We start from the raw sequence: 11550 nt of genomic DNA, 5'->3' as shown, positions 1-11550 counted from the left end.
CGCGAGGCGCTAGACCAGGCGCTAGGCAGCCTGCCACGCGCTAGCCAGGCTCCAGGCTTCACCCAGAAGAGATCTATATCAAAGAACGCCCTGGCCTTCTTTGAGACATTGTGATCTCCTAAGCACTTGATAAGTGCATTGATGATTCCTTCAAACAGCTGAGAATTAAAAGCGCATGAAGTGCGAGCTTTTCCGAATTCTTGTTCTTTCCCTAACAATATGTCATAAGGACATATTAAGCTGTCACATACGGGAGATGCAACTCTGTGTTGACTTCCCATTATCCGAAGGATGTCAAGATAACCTTCGAGGGATCCTTCTCTCTTGGTGATAGTGTCTGCGGATACATTGCTGGGATAGGGAGCAGATACTGATCCTTAACTAGTGAGTTAAATTTTATTTAACGTCGTGTTTTTTCTTTGGGTTGTTTGAAAGGAGTTTGTAGATAACTCTTTTCAAACTTAAGCACTAACCCTCTGTTAGGATCAGGTGATCGGGATCGGTGTTGTGCTCCTTAATTATGCCACTAGGCATAGGCATATTGTCATGTAAGAGGCTCTGTCGAGGAAATGGATAAGACCCCATCGACAGACCCACAAGAACTCTTAGCCCATAGGTCACATCCTCGCTGCAGGCTCTTGAGGCGAAGCAGATTCCTAGGCATTAGCCATGGAGGCTTCCGCCTGATCTAGTAGGAACCAAGGTTTTATTTATTTATTACCTACAACGTATGTTGTTTACCTGTCTATTCAGTAAATAGTTGTCTCTTTCCCACCACCAAGGGTGTCAATCAGCTAAGTATATATCTGCTGGGTAAGTTCCATGTACAAAAATGATATTGTTAAGATACAATAAAGTTTTGTACATACTTACCTGGCAGATATATACGATTGATGGCCCACCCAACCTCCCCTCAGGAGACAGGTGGAAGAGAAAATCTGGTTCTAGAACGGTAATCGTTCCTATTCCTGCCACCCAGCGGCAGGGGCGGTAGATCACCTGACCTACCTGCAGCGTGTGCCGCGAAATTCGAATTTCTGTCGGGGACGACGGAGTCTATAGCTAAGTATATATACTGCCAGGTAAGTATGTACAAAACTTTATGTGATCTTAACAATATCATGTTAGCAGAGTTCATCGGACAAGAGTCAGAGAGAGTCCTGTGCCCTGTCAGGGCTCTCAAATTTTACATGCAAAAGACCAAAGATTGTCGGGGTCCTTCTGAGAATTTATGGTGTTCTGTTAAGAGACCCGATTTTCCTATGTATCGAAGAATGCACTGGGCATTCTTTACGAAGCACCATCAGGGAGGCCCATGCGTCCTGCTCGGATGGTGATATGAAGCTTTTGAAAATAAAAGCCCATGAAGTGAGCAGCTGTTGCAAACTTCAATGGCATTTCGAAAGAATATGGCACTTAATGATATCATTAGCGCTACTTTTTGGCGAAGCAACTCTGTGTTTGCTTCACATTACCTGCGGGATGTGAAGACGGCATATGAGAACTGCGAGTCGCTTGGACCATACATATCCGCAGAAATGGTGTTGGGGCAGGGAGCAGCACAAAGACTATCCTATAGAAAAGGGGTAGGTGTGCTTTTTAATTTTGGTGTTGGTTTATGGTTGAAGGGTTAGTAGCTTGAGGCGCTTTCCCTTTCTTTAGCCTAGAAAGTTATGGGACTAACTTCGATAGGTTAGGTCAGGTGGTGGTTTTTAGCTTCGTTGCCCTCACAGTATGGTCAATATGGTCTAGTCACATTGTGGTCACGCCCCGTTGACAGATCATCTAGAGCGCACCAACTACACAGGTCACTACCTTCGTTGGCAACTCTAGTAAAGCAAAAGCAGACTTCGGTGACAGTAATCAAGAAGTCAGCTATGCTAACAGGTAAGGATCAAGATGTCAATCATCTGCACTTGAGGTGTTTCCTAATCCTTCTATTCTGTCCCTTCCCACCTCCAATGGTGGGATTCAGCTATATATATGTAAGTGTTTACATAATAAAAATATGGAATGTTAGTCCATATATATAAAAGATTGCTTGCAGGAATGTGATCAGACTAGAGACGCTAAAGATGACGTATACAATAAGTATGTAGGCTAAGATAACATGCCGTCACCTGTAGTCATTCAATTGTTTATAAACATTAGTCCAAGCTCCCTGCTTGAGACAAACTATCCCACCCGACCTATAAATTCAACGGCCTACGTGATCTGTAGCGTGTCTCATTGATTGTGTGTTCGTATGTAACTATGTCACTTGATAGTATGTTCATATGTTCGAGCTACTATCTGCTTCCTTATAAACTTGTAACAGAGATGGTAGACAGGTTAGAACAGAGTTAGCTATCGTCATTAGAAGACCTGTACCTCTTTACCTAAGCTTTATCATGTAGAGGAATAGGATTAGCCATCATCATTGGCAGAGCGATCAAGCTATCGTTATTAGAAGACTTGTACAATCATATCTGATCTTCAGCATGTAAAACTTCAGAAGAATACATATTTTTATACTTCGTGTTTTCTACAAGAACCTCCCTCACCATGAGTTTAACACATCATCGTCATAAACAAGAAGATAATCCCGACTTCGTAAGTGATCTACAAACCCAAGACACTCCATTGAAGATGGAAGTGCAATACCAACCGACTTAGCGTAAGATTATCGCAAGTCTAACATTACCTCATAGGGCGCCTTATCATACAAGGCACAAGCCCTAATATTGGTGGCAGCGGTGGGATCAGAAGAACTCTACAACTTCTCCGAAGAAATATCAGAATAATGAAGTATCATATAGAACTCTTCAACGACGACGAAAGCAGCAGATTCTTCAAGCAACTTATTATCATCGTTTAGTGATCGACTTCAGAAAACAACAAGAACTCTTTAACGACGACGAAAGCAAGAGATTCTTCAAGCAAACTTAGTATCATCGTTTAGTGAATAACTTCAAGAAACAAAACCGACGTGTCCTTTTTCCTATGACAACGCAAGATTCGTCTCTCATTAGAATCATTCAAGAAAACATCGTTAGTGAGCGTTTCCGGCAAACTCCAAGAAACAAACCGAACGCGTCTGCCAGCATTGGATCTTTTCAAGGGCTCGAATCATCGAAACAACGCGCACGGGGGAAACTGAAGCCAAAACCAGGTCATCTGCTAAATAGAGAAGGAGGACCAAGGCCGTGTGTGTCGTTATCGGAACACCGTGACTTCTTCCCACAAAAGCAAGCTAAGTACAATTTTTTATTCATTGGAGTAACTTTGAGTGTTTCCTTTGCAGGTCGAATTTCGTTATTCCTGTGGCTGAAGTTACGAGACATTCTTAATCTTACTTTTTTACCAGAAATTATCTACATCATTGAGATTTCGCTACTGCGAGTTTTTTATCTTTGAGTGTCTGTTTCCAGAAGTTCTACTGAAATATCATAATCATATACTATGTTAATTTTATCATTTTGGGTGATTATTAATCCCTTACGTAACAAATCATATTAAACAGTGGAATATGCGTTTACGCAGTGGACGTCTGTATTTATACAGATGCATGGATAGGGTCGTTAAGCACCGTAGATTGATTAGAAAACACACAAAACAAGTGGAACACCCGTACAAATCTAGATAAATTAGAGGTACTATTTCGGGCCATGACAATAAATGCTCCTTTGCAAGTCCCGATCGCAGTTTTAGCATTGAGTTTTTGTATATAAAATATCGAACCTCAATGACTCAACTTAACTTTAAAAATATGGCTGGATTGCAAGGAATAACATGTCTGTAAAAAAACTTTTCATCAGGCTAAATGCGCTGACCAGGATCCTTCACTATTTCAATTTTAGCAAAGAATGAAGTACAAACAGTTAATATTGAATGCAGTAGTGATAACTTGTCTTATTAGTAATCGCTCAGTTCCTAATAGTTTCGTCATTCATTGCTTTATACGTAACCAGCAACATAATGCTAAAAACACACAAATACGTTGCCGATGTAATAAAGAGAAGGATCCTAATTATTACAAAAAGAAATAGAAACAGTAGCCCGTTCAGAATCAAACAAGCAAACTCGGTGACTGTGTCACCTAGTCAAGCGGTCAAGGCCAGTCAAAACTGCGAAGTGTTCAAAGATAGCAAATTCCACACAATAAGCGACTCTAAGCAGAGTGGGGAAAAGCGATGTTGGTTCATACATGCCAATATCTTTTTGAATTAAAAAGGATTTTTCCTATGAAACACACGACTGTATAAAGTAATCAGAGCAGGTTTTCGTTTAATTTTAATACATTAAGTTATAATAAATACTGGTGGATTAAGCCCAACTGTACGCGCCGTAAAAATTAGAATATCTTGTTTTATTTCTTTAGTACACGTAATATCCTGTATTTACGGACTCACCGTCTGTTGTTCGAACTTCCCTAATGAGAAGTCCGGATAAGCGAGCGTTTACAGATACCTCTATAGTTATAAAAAAACATTGATCTGTATCTAGTGTAATTGTAAGATTCACTAGGGGTATACAAAATATTATCTTAACATCCTGCAAAATAAGGCGTTTATCAAAGGAAAATCCTATAAACCTTCAACATATTAAAATCCGTTTGAACAAAAATGAGACAGTTAATCAAATAATAACTTATATAAAGGAACTATACATTTGTCTCATAAATCGTAACATTGTTCAAATGACCCAACAGAATTCTCCCACAACCGCAGTCGCACTTTGCACGCAAAATCTCGAGAAGCATGCACCCTCGAATGTCTTAGTGCGTGTAAAAAGACTTTGCTGGGAAATGAAATTTTAATCCTTCCCGACACTCTGAAATATAACGATTTCCGCGAACAAAGCCCTAGACACGGTTGACTAGCAGCAACAAGTTAATATAGTAATCCACAAAAACCTATACATATAAATATCGCATTTTATTTTATTGTTGCTAATTTTTAATCACGCCAATCAGTCGTAGATGAATCTCCCTTATACTCTATCTAAAGTAATATCCGTAAAGTCATTCAAGCAGAGGTGATTCAGCAGAAACTTTTTTTTTTTATCTTTTATCTGAATACCAGGAAGTTTCTCCACTAGCGAGTGATCTCTGAAAAAAAACCGGATGTAATTTAACACAAAACACGTCTAAGGAAACATAAAGCTATTTACGTACCTTCGTATAGATTCTCAATGAAATTTCAAAATAGAGATAAATGACGAAGTTGAAAATGTTAGTAATAGGAGTCATTAGGAAATCAAATAAGCCCATATAATTTTTCCCTCAAATGTCATGCCCATAAAAGATCGGACTTTGGCGTATCTGCCGTAGATTCTTTTTGCTTAAAACAAAAAGGAAACGACTCCCGATAGTTTCCAGTGCGAATGTACCGACGACATCTTATCTCTGTTAGGTTAGAATAAATTTTTTTCACCAACTTGGACTTACTTAAATGCTTTTACCAGATACCATTACCTAAGTGATTGTACCTCATACACCGTTTTCAGCACACTCAGGGGACATTATCAATTTTTACGTATGCCTCCGGCTTACGTTGCACCCCAATTACAATACAGTAAGTCCTCGGGTTACGCTGGTCTCGACTTACGATGTTTCGTGGTTACGAACGCGCCCCCATAAAAATATAAAAAATAATATTTTGCGTCGTTCCGTCTTACGCGGTTTAGCGTCGTAAGCACGTAAACAAACGCGAACTAGTTCCAGGCGCACGGCGGAAGAATACGCTTTGTGGGGGAGAGGACGGCGTCGCTTCGCTACGCTCATTCCTCGCCCGATCGCCATTTTGGTTGTTTACACTGCTCTCTCCCTCGTGTTGTATCGTTTTTGTAACTTTTTGCTCTTTGTTATGGCTCCCAAGCGCAGGCGGACTCTTCTGATGGTAGTGCATCGAAGAAAAGAAAGGCCATCACCATGGAAATTAAAAGTGGACATTATAAAGCGATCTGAGAAGGGAGAAACGCCAACAAACATTGGCCGCTCGCTTGGCCTTAGCCGTTCGACCGTTGCTACCATTATCAAAGATAAAGAGCGCATCGTTGAACATGTGAAAGGATCTGCTCCTCTCCAGTGTGCAAGCCAATCAAACTAATAAAGGTAAGGAATTGTTCTCTCGTTGTTATTGATAGGTATTTACATTAAATCATGTGGTATTTTTCAATGTTCCGACTTACGCTGAAAATCGTGTTACGATGCATCGTAAGAACGGATCAACGTCGTAACTCGAGGACCCCCTGTATAGTGTTTGGAGATTTTTAGGGGATACCCTACATGCCTATATGGATGATCTTGTAATCTTTTCTAATACCTTAGAAGTACATTCACATAAACTAGAGCTAGTGCTACAGAGACAAAGACAAATATCTCAGAGTAAAATATCTAAATGTGAGTTTTTAAAACCGAACATGTTTATCTAGGTTTTATGTGTCTAGTCAAGGTCTTAAAGTAGTCCATGGTAAGGTGTCGGCTATTCATAACTTTCCGGTACCTATTAACGTAAAAGGGGGATACAGCACTTTTGTGCTGTAGTGGGTATTACAATCGTATGTAAATATGTAACTCTTCAATCATGACAGCTCCTTTAACAGATCTTACGAAGAAGAGCGTAGATTTATTATGGTCTAAAAAGCATAAACAGGCGTTCGATATCTTAAAAGCGGAATAATGCAGCTCACCTAACTTAAAAATCCCTGATTTAAATAAGGAATTTTTTTTTTATTGCAACAGACGCCTCAGACCAAGGGGTAAGAGGGATACTACTTCAGCAATATGATAAACAGTTCTTTCCTATAGCTTTTTATTCACGTAAACTAAAGCCCTCTGAAAGTAAATATGCAGTAATAGGCAAGGAAGGGCTAGGTATCGCTAACTCACTAGTACATTTTAAGTTCATAATCTATGGCTATCCTGATAAAGTCCTTACTGAACATGAGTCCTTTACCGAGTTTTTCAAAGGCTTTAATCACAGTCCAAAAGGAACTCGGTGACAAATGATCATTCAGGTCTTTGGAGCCAAGATAAGATATCTACCTGGGAAAGCAATTATCATAGCTGACGCATTATCCCGCAAATCCCGCACCATACTGCAAAGAACCATTAATTAGACTAAAAGATATAGAAACATCCGTGCCTATTGTTAAAACAGTATCTAAACTAGAAAATTCCTTAACCGAAGAGATCGCGAGCATTGAATATCTGGGTCGGAGCGCAGAACTGTTACAAACTGAACAAAGCAAGAGTCAACAGACATAACCAAAACAATAAACACTTCGAACAGAAACAGAGTCAGCAGCAATAACACCAAACAATAAACACTTCGAACAGAAACAGGGTCAGCGGCTAAGCAAAAACAATAAACACTTCGAGCAGAAACCCTAAAGCAAAAGTATATTTAAAGTATGTGTATCAGAATAATGTAATCAAATGTAATATTATATGTAGGTCTGTGACGAGGAAAACCCGAAGAACACAGCAGATGACTAACGACCAGGTAGTAGTAATAATCTCATTCATACCAATCGTCATAAACTGTTGCATTCCGTCATCCAGGTTTCCCTACTATGTCACAAGAAAGCCAAATCACTGTTTACTGGCTACAATGCTTACAGATATAAAAGCACATAACTAATTGTAACACGTGTCGTGAAAACAAGGAATACACTAAGACACCTGTCAGTTTAGGGGCCTATCCTGTGCCAAATCAATCCTTGAAAGAATATACGTAGAATTATTAACAGAATTACGAGTCTGACAGAGGGAATAAACACTTCTTAGTGTTAATAGTTCCTTGACACGTTATATAGAATTAATAGCACTAAAAACAAACACCGCAATGGGGTGCGTTAGGAATATTTATGAGTGCTAAATCAGTAAATATGGAATTCAACACAATAATCTCTGACTCGGGTGGTGTAAATCAATAATCTTCTTAACTCGTGTGAATTCCTTTCCATTAAGAAAACCAATAATAATATTTTATCACCCAGAGTCAATCGGTTGGTAGAATAACGGATAATTAAATAGGAAGTGTCAATGTCTTACGAGTTACAACTCGTGATATTGGATCCGAACTGGATTATAGCGGTTCTCGCGGTTTTAAATACCTTTATCATTTATATCTTGTATCTATAGAATTGATGCTGCAAGTAGCCTTATACGGTACGCCGCTAGAACACTTTTCCACATATTCAAGCCAACCATTAATTTATCAAATATATATAAAAAAAATATATATATATATAAAAAAAATAAAATAAATATGGATGGACAAGTGGAGTCAATATAATACACTCCGTAAGAAGTCGGAAGGGTTACAAATTATAATAAAAAAAGGAATCACGATAAATCAATAAGCAAAACGTAACCATAGGTTAATTAAATATCCAAATATATATGCGTAAAGATTTGAACTCTAACTTAACGGCTTTAGTAATGACAAATAAGCTAAAAGTTCAAACACATATCCAAAACCTACTGACATATTGTCTGTCCCGGTGATTTATATTCGTAGTCAATGAAAAAAAAAAAAATAATAATAATAAAAATAAATAAATAAATAAATAAAATAAAATAAAAGAGATTTTTTAAAGTCAGGAAGTCTAGATGTGAAAATGTTATCTATGGAATAATCCTATATGAATCTTATACAGGGCTAATAATATATATAGAATTTGTATGGAAACTTTTTCATTAGTTTGAATAAGGAATATTTAATTTAACATAATTACAATTATGCAGATTTCCAACATGAAACTAATATATTGTTCAATTTTTGGTACTGTTTTTTTTTTCAGACATTCTTCTCATGTGGGTGGAGAATTAAAAACAAAAAATATACATTGAAAATACTAAAGTCGTATCTCTTACAGCAAGTAACGTAACTCTTAAGCTGGTGACGACGTCATCAGTTCTAGAAGGTCTGTCGCGTTTGCCGTATCAGCATTGATTCCTTTAACCTCAAATATCTGCTTGCACAGGCTTCATCTCGCGCTTGCAAAGCAGATTGACTGGAGAAAGGAATGCTTAGCCCGAACTTCTCATGGGCAAGGCAAACGTATCTATCCGTTATGCGCAATGCAACAAGGAGTTGCAATCATTTTAAAATTAATAAACAAAATAAGCAAATAGAATTTCTATAACAACAAAATGAATTAATTTTTTCTGAACCTCATATACATTTAGAAGTATCAAGATATGAATATGAAATATTTACTTGCAACATTAGCCTATTCAATTCAAGTAAAACAATTCATCGGGAAAATGTCAACATTTTTCTTGAAAAAACCCAAAGTTTATTTAGGAAATTATTTACATAGTGGGTTTTTTTCGTTGCATCTCCTACCTATTAATAAAGTTTTTAAAAAATTAACCTCAGAGGATGCGCGCTAGAAAATTGAATATGAAACTTTTGTTAGGGCACATAGAATCATGATTAATATTCTCTTTGACTCTTATGTTTGCCTGGCAATCTTACAAATAGCTCCGTTTTCCACTTCTTTGTCTAGTAACTTACTACCAGTAATATAGAATTTTCTTTGGAATTCGTATTGATATCTGTTTATTTTTTATAATTATGGATATTTTTACAGTCATCATAGACCTGGATAGGTCACTCATTGTTAATGCCATGGATAAAAAAGTTTGTACAGCGGACTTTTGAATTCCAAAATATCAGCGAATTCATGTGGGTTAAGTCTGGTCTAAATGGCTCTCTTCCCTCCCCTGTATTTGGATGTCGTCTGAATTTACTTTGCCCTTGTGACAAGTATAATTTCACTTGCAGGCTGATAAATGGAACCTGGTTACAGTATCCTGCAGTACGAGAATTTCACATCGCAACTTCAAAAAAATCGTTCGTCGCTGCGGACGACAGCAGTCGAGTAACGACCGCCTACAATGTGAAAGGAATAAGCACCATCATGGACTTCTTCGACCGACACCGTATCTCGTCGTTAATCTCGTTTTCATGCGGAACGCTCCAGCGACTGTCGGAAATCGACTACGAAAGGGACATACTTCCGACAATTACGACCCGAAGGATATTCAACTCTACTTTGCTGGCGAAGGACTCGTGCTGGGGATGTTTTTTTATTCATCGCGGACATAATCGTGTAGCTTAGGATGCAGGGAATAAGTATGAGCGCAAAATAGAACGTTGGACCCGCCCAGGCAAATTTTCCCCTTGTTTTAACCCTGTGAAATAGGCCGTTTCATTTGGCTATAGGTGGTTGTCTGGAACTGTGTAATGGACGAAAAGTTGTTCGAACGCTAGTTAAAAGTGAAGTAGTATAACCTCGGTCATGTATCCTATATATATAAATGATCATAAATAACAGAATCGAAATATGTTTTTTTGCGTGTACGCACTAGGAATCTATATATAAATTATCATAAATAACGGAATCAAAATATATCTTTGCGTGTACGCAATAGGAATCTATTTAAAGTGCACATATATTAATCATAATTATATGAATCCATATACATATGTATAAACAAATCAGGTAGCCTGTAATCAATCTGTTACCTTTTATCTTACCAATATCTGCAGTTATATATGAGTTAGTATATTGATTAAGAATCAGATATATAACATTTAGCATAAAAATCAACGAATCAATCAGCATAAATATTAATAATTTTATCAATTCATATGAAATGTTTTTTATCAGTTAAATATGATTTTTATCATATTAATCTTCATTCTATGCAATTATCAGGTAGCAACATTAGTATTTTCTGTAGCATATGTATCTTAATGAGATGAAGTGACAAAACTGTATCATTATATATCACGTGATCACTATTATTTACCAATATCATTGTTTTATATTTTATTACTTGCATCAATTCATGTACACCATGAATTTTTATTTACTTATATATATTCACATAGTGTCTGTATCACACTCCTATAAGTCAAGTGCAAGTCAGGTTGAGTAATATTCAGTAGTTGGTTTTGGTAGCGTACCGAGCTAATGTAAGTGTTTACATAATAAAAATATGGAATGTTAGTCCATATATATAAAAGATTGCTTGCAGGAATGTGATCAGACTAGAGACGCTAAAGATGACGTATACAATAAGTATGTAGGCTAAGATAACATGCCGTCACCTGTAGTCATTCAATTGTTTATAACATTAGTCCAAGCTCCCTGCTTGAGACAACTACCCCGACCTATAATTCAAATGGCCTACGTGATCTGTAGCGTGTCTCATTTGATTGTGTGTTCGTATGTAACTATGTCATCTGATAGTATGTTCTTATGTTCGAGCTACTATCTGCTTCCTTCATAACTTGTAACAGAGATGGTAGACAGGTAGAACAGAGTTAGCTATCGTCATTAGAAGACCTGTACCTCTTTACCTAAGCTTTATCATGTAGAGGAATAGGATTAGCCATCATCATTGGCAGAAGCGATCAAGCTATCGTTATTAGAAGACTTGTACAATCATATCTGATCTTCAGCATGTAAAACTTCAGAAGAATACATATATTTTTATACTTCGTGTTTTCTACAAGAACCTCCTCACCATGAGTTTAGCACATCATC

General features: G+C 37.4%; 1 protein-coding gene across 2 annotated transcripts in view; it reads left to right on the top strand.

Moving 5' to 3' along the window:
• Nucleotides 1-11550, top strand: part of LOC135203506 (zinc finger protein 271-like) — a 71851-nt gene that overhangs the window by 40094 nt on the left and 20207 nt on the right. The window lies entirely within an intron of this gene.

Source organism: Macrobrachium nipponense, chromosome 36 (assembly GCF_015104395.2).
Source record: "Macrobrachium nipponense isolate FS-2020 chromosome 36, ASM1510439v2, whole genome shotgun sequence".
Lineage (NCBI taxonomy): Eukaryota > Metazoa > Arthropoda > Malacostraca > Decapoda > Palaemonidae > Macrobrachium > Macrobrachium nipponense.
This window is presented reverse-complemented; position numbering and strand designations above follow the sequence as displayed.